The sequence below is a fragment of the Vicugna pacos genome, chromosome 17 (genome assembly GCF_048564905.1).
Source record: "Vicugna pacos chromosome 17, VicPac4, whole genome shotgun sequence".
NCBI classification, from domain to species: Eukaryota; Metazoa; Chordata; class Mammalia; order Artiodactyla; family Camelidae; genus Vicugna; species Vicugna pacos.
This window is the reverse complement of record NC_133003.1, coordinates 8,867,460-8,889,558: the sequence shown is the minus strand read 5'-3', so window position 1 is coordinate 8,889,558 and position 22,099 is coordinate 8,867,460. Positions and strand designations below refer to the sequence as shown.

The window sequence follows — 22,099 nt, the reverse complement described above, 5'->3', positions numbered from 1 at the left end:
ACCATTAAGATCAATGATTGTTATCACTGTGGTATTTATTTATTATTTGTGGAATAAAAATGTGGAATTATTTATGAAATAAAAATGAGTTTATTTTTTATTACCGTTTAGGTAATATTTTATAAACATTTTCAGTGTCATTCCTCCAGTTACATCTTTTTTTTTTAAAATCACATATATGTACTGTTCATTGTTTCTAAGGACAGTTTAGAGCTTTAGCTTTTCAAACTTATGTAGTTATTAAAGGAATAAAGCCAACCACAGAATGAGGATCAACAGAACGCAGTAATCCAGTCATAAAGGACAGTCAGATGTGCTTACATATATTCAAGGAATCAATCATTTATTCCAATTATATCTTAAAATGTTTCCTCATTAACAATTTTGAGAATTGTTACCCCTATGGAACTTCGTAAGTTTGACATTATTTCCGAGAAAATAACCTAACAGGAGGTCCTATTTTTTTTTTTTTAAGAAAAGTTGGAACATTTCAAGCAAAACATGAGTGGCAGATGTGGACAGCTGTGGCCCTAGGACACTTTTCTGACTATGAGAGCCACGGCAGGGAGGCCTTGTAACAGGGAATACACCATTAGGCCAAATGTCACTGCTGTCAGGAAGTCCTTTGGGGAGTGACAGAAACCTCTCAGAAATTCAGAAGCATTCCTTGTACCGCACTTAAAGAAAGCTACCTGTGTATTTCAGCATCAGGGGCCGCTTGAGATAATTACTGGCTGTCACCAAATTACTGGCTACAGACGGACCTGAGTTACGTAGAAGAAAGTGTTAATAAACCTATGGTTTGCTACGGTTGACACTGTAGTTCTGGAATAAGAGACAGTAATTCATTTTAGTAAGACCTTACGCATTAATGAGGAGGACTCACAAAGGATAATTCCAATAAAAACCGTCCTCCCTACAGTATGGAGGGAACTTAAAAAACAAAAAATAGACTTATCATATGATTTAGCAATCCCATTCCTGGGTACAAACCCAGAGTAAAATATAATTCAGAAAGGCACATGCACCCCAATGTTCACAGCAGCACTGTTTACAATAGCCAAGACATGGGAAAAACCCAAATGTCCACTGACAGATGACTGGAAAAAGGAGTTGTGGTATGTTTATACAGTGGAATACTACTCAGCCATGAAACAATAATGCCATTTGCAGCAACATGGACGGACCTGGAGATTGTCATTCTAAGTGAGGTACGCCAGATAGAGAAAAAAAATACCATATAGGATTGCTCATATGTGGAATCTAAAAAAAGAAAAGTACATAAATACAAAACAGAAACAGACTCATAGACATAGAATACAAACTTGTGGTTGCCAAGGGGGCAGAGGGTGGGAAGGGACAGTGTGGGATTTCAAAGTGTAGAACAGATAAACAAGATTATACTGTATAACACAGGGAAATATATACAAGATCTTGTGGTAGCTCACAGTGAAAAAAAATGTGACAATGAATATACGTATGTTCATGTATAACTGAAAAGTTGTGCTTTACACTGGAATTTGACACAACATTGTAAACTGACTATAACTCAATAAAAAAAAAAGAAAGAAAAGAAAAAGAATAGAAACAAGCAAAAGCTCTAGACTGTTCTTAGAAATAATGAACAGTACATACATGTAAATTTAAACATAAATAAATAAAATGGCAAAAAGAAAAAAAAAAGAGAAAAAAAGATGAGTCGTCCTCCTTGGCAGACTTTGTAAGAATGTTCATTAGCATCAGCTAGTGAATTTCACATACTCTCTTCCTCTTTGATTATTCATATATTCTGAGAGCTACGTCATGAAACCCAATGTCATGGAATTTATGAACACGTTTTTCAGATTTGTCTACCAAACAACAACATTCTAGTTGACAATAGAAAGATAAACTGGAGTAAACCCCAAGAGCTCTCAACACAAAGAAAAATTTTTTTTTCATTTTTGCTTATATATATATGAGATGATGGAGGCTAACTCAACTTACTACAGTATATGCAGGGCAAACCATCATGGCGGACACCTTAAAATTTATACAGTGACGTATGCCAATTATATCTCAATAAAACTGGGCAAAAAGTACCAAGTAACCAAGTCTCAATACTTCACATGAGAACATATAAAATGGCAAAATATCTGAAGCAAGCTGAGGTGTTACTGTGTATTAGATTGTTAATATTTTCTATTGAAAGTTTTCCTGTGCTGGTATAAGTAACTCTATTATTACATTTTTAACTGTTGTTAAAAAAGGAAATAAAAAAAACAAAGAAATAAAAAATAAAGAAATATAAAGAAATATAAACTTGACACTAATGGATACTTTTATTTGCCTTAAATTTTTCTGGTTAACTGATTTAATCACTGCCAAAACCCAAGACTTATAAATTGCCAATTTGAACTAAAAAAATACTAACTATACTGCATTTAGCAAATACCCAGCTTCTAAAACCCTCCAATCTTAAGGTGCATCAAAATGACTTAGTTGGATAAAAATATGAGTACAAGGCATAAAATAAATCAAAACACACTTTGAAAAAGTAAGTGGGAAATTTGCAATGTAATATGTTTCTTACTATTACCAGTTAGACATCTTTTATGGTTTTTCACTGTAATCCTTATGTTTGAAATATCTTATTCAGGTGTGGCCAAAATCAATAGAACATTGAAGAACATATTTATTACTTAAGAGTCAAGTGGTCTCAGCACAGTCAATGTGCTAGCCATAAATGATGGATCAATTTATAGGAGAAAGCATTATTTCTATTTCTGCAAAGTGGCCGGATTCAATACTGAAGAAGTATTCAGAAGGAAGGAGTAGACTGAGGGCTATTAAAAGCCTACTGCGTGACGTAAAATTAGGAAAGGCTAATTTACTTGGAAGACCTCTGGCTCCAAGGAGCATGATGGAAGACGTCATTTAGTGGAAAACGACTCACTGGACAGAGCCAGCAGGCACATACGACCAGAGAGACACAAAACCAAGCGATCACATCACATTCTGCAGCATGGCTCACAAAAATGCTAATTTGATCTTTGGTGTCTAAAGTCACTATCATCATAGTTTTAGATTTCACATGTCCTTGAAATTAAACGTTCATTGCTTTGTCGACAAAAGTTCCAGGGACAATTCCGATGACCAGGAAATGAAATAACTATTCTATCTTGATTTCACTAAATATGGGAGCAATGGAAATCTCCATTGCAATGATTTTACTTTCTTTCTTGGAACAAAAATACCATTCATTAGAGGCATGAATTAAATGCATGAACAGCTCACACCAGGCCAGGGCAGGTGGTACAACACTGCATTCAACTTTGTTTTAGGTATTGATTCATATCTATATGTAGGCAAGACACAGGTCTAAAGACCTTGGGGAGTTTGACAAGCTTTAGTGAATAAAATAGCAGTCAGAGCTTCATGTTCCAAACATGCACTAATTACACATTTATGATTTATCAATTGATTACAATTAAAGTATAAAGATGAAAAAAAAAAGGGGAATGAAACCTGAGCACCCAAGACATAAAAAGTATACAATCCACCATCAGGGTTTAAGAGAGATCAATAAGCAACAATAGGAAAACAGTAAAAAAAAATACAGCTTCCATTCAGGACACGCATAATCACTGTGAAGGAGAAGAATCCCCTGTGCTTAAAACTGTCATTATAGATTTGAGATGAGAAATTACTAAAGCTTTCTACGTGAATGATGATTGGCCCAATCTTCCCATGTAATAAAAACCATCATTTGAAGACAGCACTCTTCAAGGAGTAGGTATCAAAGCAAAGACTGGATTTGAAAGGTCATTCCTCTGGCTTCTCCACGCACTCAATGGCAACGTCACCATTATCTGGAGGCATTTGGAGGACAAGGACCAGGCAACTTGTTGAGATCAGAAAGCACAGGCTAGATGTTCATCTTATACGTATGTTAATCATTAGACTTTAATACATTTAGCACCTGGCCACATGCTTGGTGTAAAAGAATGAACTTGCGTCAGGCAAAAATATGCAACAAGCCATTTCTCTCTCTCTCTCTCTCTCAACTTGCTGATAGCGTTTATTGAACACCTGTCTAAGCCAAGCACAGTGTTCAATGCATTACGTGCATCACCTCATTTAGCCTTTACTGGTGCCTTGTGAGGAATCTTTTATCATGACATCCATCGTCCATCCAAGGAGATGGGACTTTTAGAGATTGCAGTTGTGCGGGGTCTTGTCTGTAGTAGGAACAAGGTCATGGTTATAATGCAGGTCTGTCTGCCTCCACAGTCTGAATTTGTCATCAATCTGCTGGATTCCTTTGCAGTGAAGTGCATCCGCAGACTTCCCATCTAAGTCAAACTGGTGACTGCAGTCACCAGTTTCAATTTTGAGATTATTTCAAGATGAGTAGCTATCAGTACTTCTCATTCTCTGCCTCTCTTTCTTCAATGAGTCCCTGCCTCACCATTTTGAAGAAGTCTGCTCATTGAATTATTTTAAAGTGAGGTGTCCTATGATTACAAGTATGAATATTAATAAAGGAAAAGAAAGTCATGGATGAGTGGTGGAGATGCAAGACCTTTGAGCACCATCATTTAATTATTCTCACTGGCATCTGCACTATGCCACCAACAGGGAAACTGAAGGTGGGAGACATTAAGGAACCTGCCTAACCTTAGTGGTAGAGAAGGCACAAGTCTAAGCTTATTTCAAATCTACTAATGCTTACACTACTCCACAAAACAAAGATTAAATAGTCAATCTGTGAGTCTACAAGAAAAAAAATTTTTTTTTCATTTTAAGTATTTAACATGCCATTGGATAGAGAGACAAAGTAATTCCTTCAAATAACCAATCTTCCTTGGCAAATATTATTAAGCGTTCATGGTATTAATTTCCTGGTGTTTTTGCTGGTGTAGGAAGTGACAGAAAACACAAAGGAATACCATAGAAAACAAAAAGTGAATCATACAACAACGAAATAAGCCATTTAAGTCCCATTAAATTTATGATCACACATCAAAAGTTTAACTTGAAATGGATTTTTTTTTCCTCTATCAAGATGTTCTGCACTGCATCTGAAGGGTATTAAAAAGGTATGTGTTAACGAAGTCCAGAGATTTAGGTTAGGTACCAAAACACTCACCCCACTAAAAAAATATTTGTTGAGTATCCATCAGGAACAAATAAAGAAACAAAATCCGGCCGGATGTTAGGAATACAAAGATGATCAGGACAGGCATGACCCTTAACTAGTAGAGATTATATCCTAACAGGTAAGAAAGACTTAGAATAATTAATTACGTAAATTGTCATTTTGTCGAAATTGTCATATGTGTCAAAAATGCTAGTGAAATGGTCTGGTCCGATTATGGAAAGGCTCAGCTTCCAGGAGGATGGGAGTTTTAGCTGAGCTCTTAAGTATGAGCAGAAATTAAGAGGATGGAGAGACTGAAAAGAGGATTCTAGGCAACTGGTTCAGCACATCAAAAGCTGTGATGTAGGAAGAAACACAGACCTTTCAAAGGGAAACAAAATGATCAATTGAATTGAATTGAACTGACTGATGGGAGTGAGAGAGTAAGTTAAGACACCAATGCAGGGAGAAACTGGATTTTATAGGGACTTCTTGACTCTGGTAAATAAACGTGGTCCTCTAAATATTTGGAAATTCCATAAAGATTTTTAAGTATTTGAGTCAGAATCATATTTGTTTTCATTTGGCTGATTCCAATGGAAAATAAAGTAAGGACAGCTTTAGAGAATGCCGGGGAAACAGGAGAATAATTATTTCTGTTTTAATTCAAGATTCGAGGTACTTCTGAATTATCTAAGAGGAAACAGTATATCAAATACACTTGGAACTCAAAGCTGGACCAGAGATCCAAAAAAGAAAAAAGTGAGTCATATAAATGACACTGAAGCCTTTACCATGAACTCAGTTCTTTATGGACAGAGGATCTGGTAAGAAAAAAAGAATTTTGAGGGTTAACCTTGAGGGATGCCATTTTTTTTTTTTAGAGATGAAGTAAAAGAGTGTGAAGTTGCAGAAGCCCAGGGAAGCAGGAGGAAGTGGACAATGTGTGTGGGTGCTTGGGAGAGGTTAAGGGGAAATAAACATCTAAAAAATGAGCCATGAATTCAGTGCACGAGACCGCTGATGATACTGACAAGAGACAGCACAGCAGATGGGTCAAAGGCGGACGTCAGAGATGCGCATAGGAGGTCCTTCCCAGCTTGTACAAGGTTATGGTATAAAAGAGATGTGCTCAACGGGGGAAAATGAGGCTGAGGGAGGTGCTTGTTTGTTCTGTTCTGCCTCACTGTTAACTGGAGAAAATGGTTCCTATACAGGTATGAATGTTACTGAGAAAGCCACGAGAGGGAATAGCGAAGTAACAGGCGATTCATTAAAGGGGTTTTCAATTAAAGCAAGTGGTAAAGAACACGGAAGGGTGGATTTCCAGGCATAAGGAAAACAGCCTTGGAGGGGAAGAGAGACATCTTTTTTTTATTGCAATAGCAGCGAAGGAGACAAGCTGTGTTCTGATGATGGATTTGTTAAGTTTGATGCTGGCAGGGGAAGGGAGTTCCCATCCCGTAACTGCTACCTTATAAATGAAGTGGAAACAGATGCCATTTGCTGGGTGTCTGGCGAGGTAGGGCAGCAACAATTGCAGAAGAGTGAAGGTGGTTTGCAGTAGCCACTGCGAATTGGAGAATGAGTTAACCGGCGAAAGCTGTGGGATTTTAGAGGAATTCCAGACGCAGGAACGCGTCTGAGGTTGGGGATCATAGTGTAGCAGTCTGTATTCCTCTTCTGATTTATTGCATCTATGGTTTCCACAGAGACACAAAGAAAGCAACCAGTTGAGTGCATCTCAGGATGGGATTCAATCAGACAGGAAGCACAAAAGATGACAAGTCAAAGCGAGGGGCAGGAGAAAGGAAGAGGGGCTGATGGACCAGCCATTCTCAAGAGGCTGGAGAATGATCAGTAACTGAGCAACCAAGCTAGAATGTAGAGGGTTATGGAATGAGAAGGAACTTGATTTTATGATTTTGGAGAAAGAGCAGTTTCATGTGGTTGTGTGACCTTGAGTTTGACTCTGAGAGTTAGTGTCTAAGACAAAACTGAAGAGGAAATTATGGTGGATGATGAGATAGGAAAAAAAAAAAGTCAAGAGGCCATGTTTTTGAGCAGTTAACACAGGATGGTTTGGTAAATCAGGACTTTATATACAATTTTGAAGAGAAATAACTCTAACAGATTTATGACACTTTTCTACTTTTTCTCAGTAAAAGTATTTGAGGGACTTTGAAATATTTATTTTGCATTCTACATCAGCAAGTTTTGAGTGAATTATAATAATTACAATTACTATATGAACTTAAGAGTTTTTCATATATTTAATTTATATCCCAACTCTAAGGTTAAACTGCCTGTATTAAAGACCTTCTTGTATGTGTCTCTTGAATTAAGGATCATTAAAAAAAATCCTTTTGAGATCTACAAATGCCTTTCTCGTGCCCAGTACAGTGCTAGATGCAGGTGAATGAGGATCTCTGGTCCAAGAAGTTCACAGAAGGGAAAAGATGGCCAATAAATAAAGGGAAAATGTTAACCCTTAAAAAAAAAATTGTGCTGAACACTAGAATTTGACACAACATTGTAAAATAATTATAAATCAATAAAAAATGTTAAAAAACCCTTTTGAGATATAAATCCAGAATTTTCAAAAGAGATCTTGCACATCATTTTTCCCCTCAACTTTTATTTTGTAGCCAGGAAAACCGAGGTACAGAGAGGGTCCACCATGAGGGACAGTGTCAAAGGGAAGAAAATGAATGGGAAGTAAAGTGGCAAGGGAAACCAAGCCCTTAACTTCTACTCAGTCCTCATAAAAAGGAGGACAATGGCATATTCTGAGCAAGCATATCTTGCTTTCTAGTGTTTCTCTTTATTATTCATCTTTGGCACCGTTCAGCCTGTAAATAAAAGTTGAAGTGCATAGTAGCCACGTTTTAGTTTCTTCATACAGGAAGACTGCTTAAAACACTCTGAGTAAATCCTCTAGGCAGTCAAAAGCTGTCACAGAAGATCTGTGTTATTTTAAGAATGCTTTTTTCCCCCACCAATCCCTGAAGAACTAGGTACTCAAATGTTTATTGGTACAAGGTCAATGTTTTAGTAAAATGAATTTAACCTAATATAAATCAACTTAGCACCTCTGTATATCCCTATTTTAAGGACAGAGAAATGTGAAGTTGAAGGTCAACTTAATTTTTTCTTGTCCAATCTCATTGAGGGAATTTCTGCCTCTCTGAACCTCTGTCTTCTGTTGGGTGTTTAAGAACAAATGGTATTGGAAATGAATACATAAATGACAAGAGTCTGAATTTTAATGTATTAGCTAATCAAGCCCCTTTTATGTTTAATGTGTTCACCAGAAATAAAAAATAAAAGGGTCCCAAAGCCATGATTTTAAGTTAAACACTAAAATTCTCATCAAGGGAAATTTTCCAGGGAGCTCTTGGGACCTGTGTGTATATTACACACACAACCACGCCATGCATTATATTTTGTCAAAGTTTTACAAACAAAGCGCTCTATTGACCATGATCCACAGGACTGGTGTTTTGAAATTTCCTTTCTTTTGTTTTGCAGTGCTAGTAACAGCTTGCCCTGATCTTTCACAATCATCACTTGCACTCCGTGAGTTTATCTGTGAGATAAGTGTTAATAGCATAGCATGTGGTCCAAGAAGAGCAGAAGACAGATTAAGTGGGTTGCCTGCTTGACATCTGCTCCAGAACAGTTTCTCTATGCAAAAGCTAAAATGCCCCATTCTTGAATTAAACCTTTGATTTTCGTTTCATGAGCGCAACTTTGGTGAGTCAAATTGTATAAACTTCAAGTTTTCGTAGAGGAAAAATGATCCTTTGCAAGTTGCCCCCAGCAAAACTATCTCAAAGATGCCCCAAGAGAGAAGCTACACGTGGAGAAGAAAGATTGCCAAGTGGTAAAAATATCTCTACTGTATAATTAGTTGATATGCATATATAAATGTAGCCCAAAGAAATAACATGCTTGCTAAAAAAATTGACTCTATTTAAGTGAAGTAAGGAGATTCTCATAAACAGCTCAAAAATAAAGCAATCTTAAAACATTAATTCCCTTGACTAAAGTATCAAAGAAGCAGAGAGAGGCAGGAAGTCCACTCTTAATTCTGCAAGTCCTAACCAGACAGGCTAGAACTCTGAGCTAGGCAGTCTGCTCCTGGCGTCCTTTTCTTGTTTGTCCTCACCTACGAGTCCTTTAGAAGTCAACCTCGTACTCACATTCCATCTAAGTGTTTGATGTCGAAATTGGAGACGCGATAGGAATTTGTATGAAATCTTGCTGCAAATGGCTTTCCACCCAACTGCTTTGCCACACTACAAGATTTCATTGGCATCAACTCTAAGCAGGTGATGAAAATTAACAACAAAAAAAGTAACACGCTCAAGGCTTGCTTTAAATGGGTTCTTTCTATCCTCCACTGTCTCCTCTGTCACTCTGCTTTGGTGACCCTCCCAACACTGTCAAGATAGGGAAGATGAAAAGAAGACGGGTGTGCTGGCAGCCCTGGAGAAGTAAGATGGCAGATTTAAGTCAGGGGCTGAAGAAGAAGACATTTCACCAGAGAGATGGGAATCTCTGTTTATCTTAGCAGGATATTCAGCCAGCTGGGCATCGTGAAAGGAGAAAGGAAACTCAAAGTGAGCATCGTTGCCTAAGAAACTCACTCGCTCACAGCCGGCTAATGCCAGAAATGCAGCATCTCTTGACCCCACTCTGCACTGTGTGGCTTATTACTGAACAGACAGTTATGTTTAGGATGGGAAGAAAAGCAAATGCTCCAGCATGCAAATTGATTGTGGAGAATGCAAATATTTCCATTCTGCTTTGCTAAGGCCATTAAAAACACACTCAGGGGTAAAAAAAACCCAAAAAACCGACTTTTGCACAAATTAATTTTCCTCCTCTGGACTGTGCAGGTGCCAATCCGACATCTGGTACCTTTGTTAGTCTGTGATCTGCCAGAGATTGTTCCTTTCAAGACCTGTCTAGAGATATGCAAAATTCATGACTCGAATTCTTTCAACATTATTTAATTTTTAAATACATATTTCTTATTTCAAGAACTAGGTCACGTAGGCGACAATGTTGGTGACCTACTAGAAGGAAAGATATGCATTAGGGTTTGGGCGGAAAATGACAGTAGATCGTGCTTGATGCATTATGTTCTATGTTCCAGGCTATTTAGTGCGAAGCAACTTTCAGAAGAATAAGCGTGCATATCAGTCTAGCAGCATCTATAAAAAGTCTCACCAAATCCAGTGAAATGGTCTGTTCACATTAAAACAAAAGAAACAACAACATTAATAACAGTAAGCAGTTTGAGTTGAAGGCATACAACCAGCAAGGGACGGGGGCAGAGTGGTTTGCAGGAGAGCAGTAAGTTTTGAGGACGGTGGAATTCCACATGGCCAGAAAGTGATTTCCAGGATGGCCAATTGGTTTAGACTGGCAGCTGAACCCTTCAGAACCGTTCAGACCTGAGCTACTTCTGAAAAGCCGAAGGTCCAAGCCAAGGGGCAAGGAGATAAATGAATCACCGTTTCTGGATGCTCTGAGGTTACCATCAGGCAAAGTCATCACCAGAAGATTGAACAGAGACACGATCTCATTCTTCCATTTCTATATGCCTTTCCCTGTCACCTTTTGGTCTGTTTCTTTCAGCCTGCCAGCTTGCTGCCTAACTTGTGGGTTCCCCTATGAACAGACTGAGCTTGGACCCATTCACTGTTTTTCTTAGGGACTATATTTTGTTCCGGCCACGTGCAAGATGCAATGCGATATTCAAATAACATGTCACCTGTGGTTCTGGTTCTAAGAAATCTACCCCAGTCAGTTGACATGGCACTCAGTAATACAGCATGGCACTGAGAGAAAGCCTCTGAATGTTAGAACTGAGAGTTCCAACCCTGACCCAGTCCAGCACACAGGAGATGTGTAAGCTGGAGAATCTGTTAGCCCGCTTGGGTGTCAGCATATGTATTTATACAATGAAGGGGAAAGATGAGATAAAACATAAGGACCCCATAGCTCGAAAACATCTGTGATTTATTTGTGTATTTGCGAGAGAAAGCAAGATGATAATCATCACAGGAAAACAACTGACCCAGACTGAGAGGACCACCTGATGGCCAAGTGACCTTGAAAGAACCACTGAATCCACAGATCTCATTAGCTCCGTGGTTTTCATGACAAATCGTTCCTGCTGAAACTGACCGATGGCCCTTCACCAATTAGCATCTACGAGAATCTTCAGAGGGAAATACAGGAGACCTCTGAGATTCATCACTTTACAGAAGATTCTCTAGCAATCAACAAAGGAGAGCTAAGTTCTAATTCCCATGACCACATAAGAATGGTATGATTTTCGACCAGGCACTAAACCGCTCACGAATAAACACAATCCTTGTCGGAAAGCAGCCGGCTATTCTATTCTCATTCCAAATTGTGATTCTTGGACCACTCAATTCCCCCCTTGCTTCTCTTTCAAGCTTTGTTACAACCAAACAACTTGGTAAAGATGGATAAGCCAGTCTGGTACCCAAAAGAACAACATGTTGTTTCATCAGACTTCATCATTTCCCCCAGCTTCTCCCCAACAAACATCTAATCCTTGTGACTGTCTCTACTGCCCTGCAGAAAAAATTAATAAATCTCAGACAAATGAAGTTATTGCATGATCAAATAAGTATCAAGGCAAGTGAGCTGCCAAATGGGCAACATGGAAGTCTTCCAAGGAGAAACATGCCAACCCCTTCCTTTCTTCATCACGTTAACTTCACACTGATTTCAGCATCAGATAATCTACCCCTGATTGACACCGATACCAGGACATCTACTATTGGGGAAGGCTGTATGTGGGTAAACTTGGAAATTAGTTTGCGATTATAAGCCTATATAACAAATTTTGAGGAAATTCAGCTCAGAAATCAAACAGAATAAAAACATTCTAGTTTAAAGAAGAGAACGCTATATTTGTTTTTATAGACGTATCTACCAATTCCTGATGGACCAAGAAACTAAGAATTCGCATCAAAGGATGGGTGATTAATTTTACACAGAATATTTTTTTCATTATCACTTAGGCTTTTCTGAAATTCAATTATGGGAGTGCACCAAACACACTTGCTTTATTTTCCATTTCCTTACTCCGTTCATTCTCAGATCAATCATTTCCACAGCATCTGCCACTCTTACAGCAGGCCTTCTGAGAATACGGTATCAGTAGAATATTTTTAAAGATGCTTTTAGTTTGTTTGTTTTTGAGTGACTGTCCATCCTCATCCTTTTTCTGTGGTTTGCCAGGGATGTCATGGGTAGAAACTCCTAAAGCAGTGATTCAAATTAGAGATAAATGGAAAGGTCAGAGTCAGAGAGTTTATTTATATTATTACTTGCCAACGAAGTAAGCCAAGAAAATCCGGGTGTCTCATCCTAATGGCAAGGAACAAAATGACAGCATAAAGGAACTGGAGGCCCCCATGAAGATGCATGTTAGAAGGTCTGGCCGTGACTCCTCAGATCTTGATGGTCTGTAAAACTCCTGGGCACTCCCCATTGTGTGTGACAATGCTGTGCACTTACCCTGTCATTTTTGTTCTGATTTAGACTGTGTATTTATATATTTCTATCCATCCATCCATGTATACATAAAGGAAGTGTGTTTATATAGAAGTGCCAGCATATTTTAATGGAAGTCATCACCTTTTATGTTCTAAAATATTATCTAAGTATCTTAATTATTTGCTTTTCAGGCATTTTACCTTAGGGATATTTCACAGTCATCTGGTCCTAACACTTACGCCCCCAGCACTTGAAGGCAGCAATTTAAGTGTTATAGAGTAAAACCAACAGCATCCCAGAGGCAATGTGATAAAGCTCAGGATGTTTTAAGATGAAAACAGCAACGGAGTAGCTTTGTCTTCCTAGTGCAATGATCGTGACACGTTGTGGGGGGAATAAAGGCTCCATGTTCACTATTTCCCTTCACTTGAGGCCGTCAAAGGGGAATTGTCAGGAACCTTCACTGATACGAGGTTTAGACAAAGAGTAAGTTTTAACCATTCTATAAAGCTCGAGGTTAGCCTGGCTTCAACATGAATTTCCTCTCTGCATATGTTTTTACTTAGTTTAATCTTTGATTGATTTTGTTACATCTCACGCAGAAGTAATAAATTCTTGTAACCACTGATTTCTTAGGTATGCCAATCAACTGCTTCAAATCAAAACTACACTGAGGTGTCACCTCACACCGGTCAGAATGGCCATCGTTCAGAAGTCCACCAATGATAAATGCTGGAGAGGCTGTGGAGAAAAGGGAGCCCTCCTACACTGCTGGTGGGAATGCAGTTTGGTGCAGCCATTATGGAAAACAGCATGGAGCTTCCTCAAAAGACTAAAAATAGACTTACCCTATGATCCAGCAATCCTACTCCTGGGCATATATCAAGAAGGAACCTTAATTCAAAAAGACACCTGCACCCCAATGTTCATAGCAGCACTATTTACAATAGCCGAGACATGGAAACAACCTAAATGTCCATCGACAGATGACTGGATAAAGCAGCTGTAGTATATTTACACAATGGAATACTATTCAGCCATAAAAAGAATAAAACAATGCCATTTACAGCAAGATGGATGGACCCGGAGATCATCATTCTAAGTGAAATAAGCCAGAAAGAAAAAGAAAAATACCATACGATATCACTTATATGCGGAATCCAAAAAAAAAAAAAAGACAAAAGAACTTATTTGCAAAACAGAAAGACTCTCAGAGAACAAACTTCTGGTTACCAGAGGTAAGAGAGGTGGGAGGGGATAAAATGGGGTCTGCAGATACTAACTGATATACATAGAATAGATAAACAAGTTCATGATGTATATTTGATATCTCATAGTAACTTATGAAAAAGAATATGAAAACAAATCTATGAATATTCATGTACGACTGAAGCATTGTGCTGTACACTAGAAATTAATACAATATTCTAAACTGACTATATTTCAATAAAAATATATACATACAACCCCCACCCCACATATATCAACATATATTTTCATTGTTCTGGAGCATATATAAATGTCATACCACTTTTTAAAGAAAATATACCTCTTGAATTTCTTGGAAGTTGTAAAAGTTGCCTAAAGAGAAAGAAAATAAATTCTAGTTTTCTTTTCTTTTTCTTTTTTTTTTTTTTTTGGTTAGGTTATTAGTAATACCTTTTTATAAATGAAGAACAGATAAAAACAAAGAATTTACTTTTTGAAGGTCCTGTAACAAGTCTACTCACTCACTCACCCTTCCACTGATTCATCCTTTATCCAGCCAGCCAGCCTTCCAGACACCCACTCATGCATTTATTCCTTTATCCACTCTTTCAAGAGAGGGGGCTGTCTTTTCGCTTGGACTCTGGCCAGTGCACTGCCTTGAAATAAAGATCTCGGTGTCACTGCTTCATTTCAAGTGTGAAGATTTCAGTCTCTGATTAAGGCCAGTGTTTTCACGGGCAGATGTTTCTGGTTCCTGTAACTTTGTCCCATCAGCTTAGGAACAGTTCAGCGACCATCTTCCTTACATGTAAACAATTCTACTCATAACCATGCAGAGAATTGCACAAAATCCTAATAATGATGCATAGCGAGGCAGTGAGTCAGCTGAGGAAAAAGGGCTGGACCAGGGGTCAGGGGACCATGGATCCATATCCCCTCCATGCAAAGTCCTCAGATACCCAGATGCCACGGTGGCTTCCACAATGGTTTCTGCCAGAACTCCTTTGGTTTTATCCTTTCCCAAAGTCTTCTTCTGAAGTGTGCTATGTCTAGAGAAGAGGGGCATTTAGAGATGCAGCAATACGCTTCCTCTAGAACAAGTGACAGAAACCAGGTTCTTCTCAAAGAAGGTTTTATCTGGAAGTCAGACAGGAAAACAATGGAAATGGGACATCTCCCAGGAACCGAGCGAGTGAATGCCCTCAGGTGAAAGCTACAAGGGAATGAGGAGTGCAGGGGAGAAGCTAGGAAAGGATGTCATCTCAGGCTGGAGTCTGGCCTCAGCCTGGTCCCCGGGGGGCTGGGGAAGTGGGACTGACACCATCAAGTTGCCCCCCCCTACCATGTCAGTCAATCATTGACTGTTGACTGCTCCTAAGAGAAGGGAATAATCCCCAAGGAATTTCTGGTGAAGGGACATCCCTGTTGCCACACTTGATTCTTTTCTAAAAAATACTTTATTTATTTATTATTGTATTATTTAATTATTTTATCTTTGAGGAGGAGATAATTAGGCTTATTTTTAGAGGAGGTACTGGGGTTTGAACCTCGGACCTCATGCATGCTAGGCATGCGCTCTACCACTGAGCTGTACCCTCCCCTGCAAAGGTGATTCTCCAGAGAAGGGCACAGACATGAACTGTCAGCACCCACAGAGGCTGGGGGCGGGGGCGTCCTCCAGCCTCGTAACAGGGTCCGTGCTGGGTACCACAGGCTTCTTTTAGGATGCCTTAGGTCCTCTTACAGCTCATCACAGGGGTCATTAGATTTTATGGGGCATAATTGTTTCTACTCGGTATCTAAGACCTTATTTGTCTAGCTTGTTCTGACAAGGACTGTGACATCAACCACAGTATAAGGAACCTGAAGACAGGCGGGTGTGTGCTGACGTGCTCGGCAGCCCCGGCATTTAGCTCGGCACGATGGTGAGGGGGCAAGCTGGGGAATGTCTCACCCCTCCAGAGACCATTTTTCTTCTGTGAGATGGAAAATTCTTACTGAGCTGCCGCTAATTTATTCATCAAAGCCAGTTGTCTCAAGATTTTAAATTGGCCTCTGAGGATGTAAATTTTGATCAAGTCTGAAAACAGGAAATGAACTTACAGGGATTCTAGATCTAACGTCAAATTTGGAAGTACGGCTCGCAGATCTGGGAAAGGCTCCTCTGGCAAGATGGTGTGAAAGTCCTGGAAACACAGTCCATTTTCTCTGTTTTACATTTCATCCTGAGCTAAGAGAGTTGTTCCTTTCTATCAGTAGGGTTTCTTTTTTTAAAAAAAAAAATCCAAAGAAATATGAACTAAACACACTTCATTAATTTCTAGTCAATTGGAAGACAGTGAACTAAAGCCCTTCTCCATTGCCCCAGAGTCTTTAACCTGTTGTTTAAATTAAGATAAACTGTGTCATCATTCATTTTTAATTTGTCACACGCGAGAGATATTAACGGGTTAAGAATGTGCCTTCCAAAATCATATAGCACCGGTTCAAATCTCAACTCCGCCACCTAGCACCTGCAAGACCTTGGGCCATTTGCTTAACTGGTCTAAGATTAAATACTGGTATTGGTTTGTAGGTGGGATTAAGAATAGTCTCTGTTTCATGGCGGTTTGAGGATGAAATAACACAGGGCTCAGAAAACACTGTGTCTCTTACACGGTAAACATCAAGCATTTCTTCTTGTTTTCTTGTGCATGTTCTTAAACTCTCTTATTACACTGCTCCTGGGAATTTTCAAAGGCTGAGTGTTTTGCTTTCATTTTGGTATCAGTCACTTTGGCCATCAAGACCCCAACTGGCTTCTCAATGAGGTATATGGATGGTGTCCGTCTCAGAGACTAGATGCCTATCTGATGAGCTTGAATTTGAGTTATTACCATGGATATTGGAATTTGCAATAATACCATTAGTTAAGACGCAAGTTTAAGCAACACAAGCCATGAGTCTTCAGCAGCTGTCGTTCACCCGAACATTTCATGGGTCCTCCTGCCTGATTATTGCACACACACTATCTCCGGCTTGAAAAGCTCTTTTCTATAATCTCTACAAGAGTAAATCCAGCTCATGGTTCGTGCCCCATCAGGTAGGTTTCTTTCCTGAAAACTTCTCTGTTCATTCCATCTGTAAGTATGCCTTCCTCATTATGTATTCCACTCTCGTACCATTTTCCCTTTTAACTTTACATATTCTAGTTAGCTACTGTATTAATTTTCTATTGGTGTAACAAGTCTATAAACTTGGTGGCTTCAGCCAATACAGATCTATTAACTAATGGTTCTGTAGGTTAAGATGCCGACATGGGTCTCACTTGGCTAAAATTCTGCTATCACCAGGGTTACATTCTCTTCTGAGGGATCTAGGGGAGAATCCACTCCCTTGCCCTCTTTGCTTTCTAGAGGTCACTCACATTCCTCAAGGTCACCCACATCCCTCAGCTCTTGGCCCCATTCCTCCATGGTCAAAGCCAGCAACGCTGGGTCAAGCGCTTCTCATAACACATCACTCTGACTACTCTTTTGCCTTCCTCTCCCACTTTTCAGAACCCTTGTGATTACACTGGGCCAACACAGATAATCCAGGGTAATTCCCATATTTAAGACCAGCTGATTAGCAACCTAGATTCCGCTTTGCCACACAGCAACACAGCATAACATCTCCACAGGTTCTGGGGGCTTAGGATCTGGACACTGTAATTCAGTGGGGTGAGAGGGAGAAACGTGTAAGACAAGGAAACACAACCCAATGAATGACCGTAAGTGGTGGTAGTATTTGAGAAAGAAACAAACCAGACGAACTGTTACAGCCTAAAAGGGGAGGGCCTGTACAGACAGATGGTCGGGGAGGGCGGGCACCACTAAAAGGGGTGACACTGAAATTGAGACTTGAGGGAGATTGGTGCTCACGTGAACACAGCCGACAAAGTAGAGCCAGGAAAGGCTGGGAAGGGGAAGGAGGAATAGCTTTCCAGGCAGGAAGGGGTACACTACCAAGTTTAAAAGGCAAAGAGAGAGATCGGTTCATTTGATGAACCACAGAGCGTTCACGGACCCACAGTATAACAGGCCTGGAGGAGGGTGGAAAGTTCTAGTCCTGGGGAAGTAACCAGGGCCACGGCACTTTGATATGAATCTGGCTTTTCTTGGAAATACACTGGGAAGGTGGTGACAGGTTTAAAGCCAGGAGTCATCATGAATTGATTTTTAAGATCTGACTCTTTTGTGAAGACTACATTGGTTCGAGCCAGGAATAGACGTGGGAAGACTGTAGGCAGCTACAAAAGTCAAGCCATTAATGGTTGTTTTATTTTTAAATAGATAGCACCAAATGTTATCAAGGGTGTGGAGAAACTGGAACTCTCATACATTGCTGGGAAGGTAAACAGGGTCATCTGAACACTACCGGTGGAAAAAATACAAAACTTGAACGTTTGGCTACTGTACAACTAAGCAACTCTACTCCTAGCTCTAACAGAAATACTTCTCAACAGAAAGGCACACATGCATTTACCTAAAGGCATGTTCTAGAACTGAGCTACCCAATATGGTAGCCACTAGCCAAATGTGACATTTAAATTAATTAAAATTAGCTAAAATTTAGAGTTTATTTCCTCAGCCACACTAGCCACCTTTCAAGAGTTCAATAGCCACATGTGGCTAGTGCCACCATATTGGATATCTGTAGACAGAAGACATTTCTTTTTGTGGGGAGGGGGTAATTAAGTTTGTTTTTGTTTATTTAATTTATTTATTTCTTAGTGGAAGTACCAGGGATTGAACCCAGGACCTCGTGCATGCAAAGCAGGCGCTCTACCCCTGCGAAATACCCTCCCTTTGTAGAAGACATTCCTATCATTGTAGGCGGTCCTGCTGGACTGTGGTAGCCTAGGAGGTTCACGGTGGCCCAGCCAGTGATGGGCAAGAGTCAGAAACAACCAAAATGCCTGTCCACGTAAGAATGGGTAAATAAATTGTGACATATTCACTCAAAAGGATACTATGCAACGGGGGAGAGGGTACAGCTCAAGTGGTAGAGCACATGCCTAGCATGCGTGAGGTCCTGGGTTCAATCCCCAGTACCTCCTCCAAATATTAATAAATAAATAAAGCTAATTACCTTCCCCTCATAAAGAAAAAAGGGACACTATGCAACAAAAATAATAAATAATCTCCATCGACAGGGAATAGCATAGGTGAATCTCACAAACATTTTTGAGTAAAATGTTAGACACAAAAGAATATGGATTGATTGTAAGCTCCACTGACATAACGTACAAAAATCAGGTAAAACTCATCTACTGCATTAGAAGTTAGGGCGGTGGTTATCCTTCGTGGGTGGAGGGGTGTGGATGCGGAGAGAACACGGGGCGGGGGGCATCTGGAGAACCGGTAACATTTTGCTCACTGGTGTGGCTGTTGGTTGCAATGACTGTTTACTTTGCGGAAATATACCAAGCTATTTATAATATGCACACATATAATATTTTAATAAAGAGAACTTTTTCAAGTTAAGCTGTAACACAACTTTTTTTTTTCATTTATTTTTAAGTGGAGGGACTGGGGATTGAACCCAGGACCCTGTGCATGCTAAGCACGCGCTCTACCACTGAGCTCCACCCTCCCTCTGTAATCCAACTTCTAATGTGAATTTAAAACGGAAACATTCACTCTTTGTTCGTTGAAGAAAAACCGAGATGTTTACCTTCTCGAATTAATCAACAAAACATAACGGACTCCTCTAGGAACCACACATTACTAAACTGTCCTGTCTAACACTTTCAAAGAAGGCATGAAGGTTGCCTCTGAGATACTGGAGGATTTTGGAGTATTTCTTGCCACCGACCCTAGCACCTTGCACCAGGTAGATATCTCAAATGTAATATGGCAGCCAGGACACCATCACAGGTAGGCAGGAATAGTGGCACAAACAAAGGGCCACTAAGGTCGCAGGGTTTGCCCAAAGTCACACAGCAAATCAGCTACAGGAATCAAATCCAAGCCGTACCTCCTCCATGCACTCTCTCCAGTATATTGCTTTACCTTCCTACTCTGAGTTTTTGGCCCCAAAGCCAATAATTTATGGCATAAATTGTCATTGGATATATACTGAAAAATGTAGACACATCAAAGGGAGAGCTGAGTGTCGGCGAGAAACTCAATCTAAAGCCAAAATTAATCAAAGTGTCTCAGAATCTGACATTGCACGAAGAAACATTGCTGCGACTCTCAATTTATTCCACCAAGAAAGTGCAGCGTAATATGTTTTAATGCACTTTCTGTAGGTCGGGAATGCAAGTTTGATTTGTTTTCCCCAGAAGCAATTTACTTTTAAATTCCAAAGCAACAGACGTCATTGAAGAATGTTTGGACTACTTAATCATGGCAACAGAGATTAAACTGGGAAAGTGGCAGAAATAGTTTGTTTAAAATTAGGCATTCGTGAGTCTGAAGGGCGGGGGGAAGAAACCTCTCCAACATTTGCTGATACCCTCAGACTCAGGAAGTAGCAAACGACACCGGATGCCCCTGATGAATGGAAAAAAAAAAAAAAGCGCCTAGCAGCCGGGCACAATGCACCCAAGAAAGCTTACGGACTATCGCTTTTGTGCCGTTTGTAAAAGGACAATCATACATTTGAGTTTGAATTAATGTCTCATGAATGAACATCTAGTCGGGGAATAATGTCCTCGAGAAGTAACGAAGTTTTGGAAAAAAAAAAAAAAACAAAACCAAGAAACAACAAAAAAACCCCATCCAGCCACTATATTCCCGATCACTTGCTTTCAGGTTTCTATTTCCTAATGAAAAAGAAAAAAGATACACGTTTATCAAAGTCTGATGTGGCCAGAGGCAGAAAGAAAGAAGGAAAGAGAGCAGAGAAAGAAAGAAAGGAAAAAAGGCAAGAACTTAATGATAACGGCCAACATCCTTACTTCTGTGACTCTGCCATTAAAATCTTAGAATGAGGCTTGGTTGCCAGCCTGCTTTTCAGCTTTTCAGTTACAAAGTGTTCTTCTTGTTAAGACTTTCTCTTGAAATCGTTTTGCTCTACTTTCCAGAGACTCATTCTATAGGAAGCTACCCTAATATCTTGCTTCAACAGTATTTTAAAAAAAGAAAAAGTTGTACACTCTGCTAGGTAGTTTATCAGAGAATAATGAAAACATGAGGTAGCTGAAAGTAGAAACAGTGTCTAAATACATCTGCCTTCTTTGTCGGTGCTTGTTAGTTTTCCTTTGCAGATTTAGGCATTGTCCTGTCGTGTGCTCGGTTCATGTACGCAACCTCAATTACAATAAGCTTTGTAGACCATTTCCAGGTATAGAAACAAATTTGAAACAAGAACTGAAATAACCAGGAGGCCCAGGATCTTACGCAAGAGAGAGTTCACGGTGGTGAATTAAAGAGAGAAATACAGAATTCGAGGACACCTGGAGATAGCAAAAGTTACAGAAAAGGAATGAAAAAAGTTTTCAAAATCTAAGTCAAATTTTAGGGGAAAAAAATGAGAAGAAAATCAAATTGTGCCTCAATGCTTGTATTTCAGGAAAACTTAGTCTAAAAATATCTGCCAATGATTAAAAGTATTGTTGGCTGTTTGGCTAACAGATTTTATGTTGGCAGGAAAACAGTAAGGGGGGAAAGGAACATGCATTTGGCATGTGTATTTCTATGGCAAGCTAGTCTATTACAGGCACTGAATATCTGGGAAGAGGACTGAGGAATCTTGTAATACTGGCTGCCTCTGGAGAAGAGAGCTAGCTGGAGGGAGACCCTCCTGTGCTCTTAAAATTCTGTAGCACCATGTGCATTAATTAGTTTAGACCGTACCACTTCCCACTGTGTAATCCAGTACTAGTTTATTTGAATTATAGGCAGAGCGTGGTAATGATGTAATCCTGCAGACCCAAACCTAACTGGTGACGGAGTATTTTAGGGCAAAAGAAAAAAGGTATATTCTGTGTTTATGAATAGCTGTATTTTAAATAAAATTCTCTCTTTTCAATTAGCTGATCTGAACACCAGTGGGGGACAAAAAATCAGTTATGCGAAGTTAAAATGTTGCATGATTGACCACTGCAAATATGACCACGGAAACTATCAAATTCTTCTGCAGGAAAGGTCTCTGTTTTTCAACCAGAAAAGGATTCAGATTTTTACCTTAAAAAAAGCCCTTGTGTCCTGATTAAATATACAAACTACAGTGTTTAAATTTACCATTTCC

The 22,099-nt window shown here is 39.5% G+C and overlaps 1 protein-coding gene across 16 annotated transcripts in view; it reads right to left on the bottom strand.

Annotated features, from left to right (window-relative positions):
• RBMS3 (RNA binding motif single stranded interacting protein 3) overlaps positions 1–22,099 on the bottom strand; it is a 921,458-nt gene that overhangs the window by 156,707 nt on the left and 742,652 nt on the right. The window lies entirely within an intron of this gene.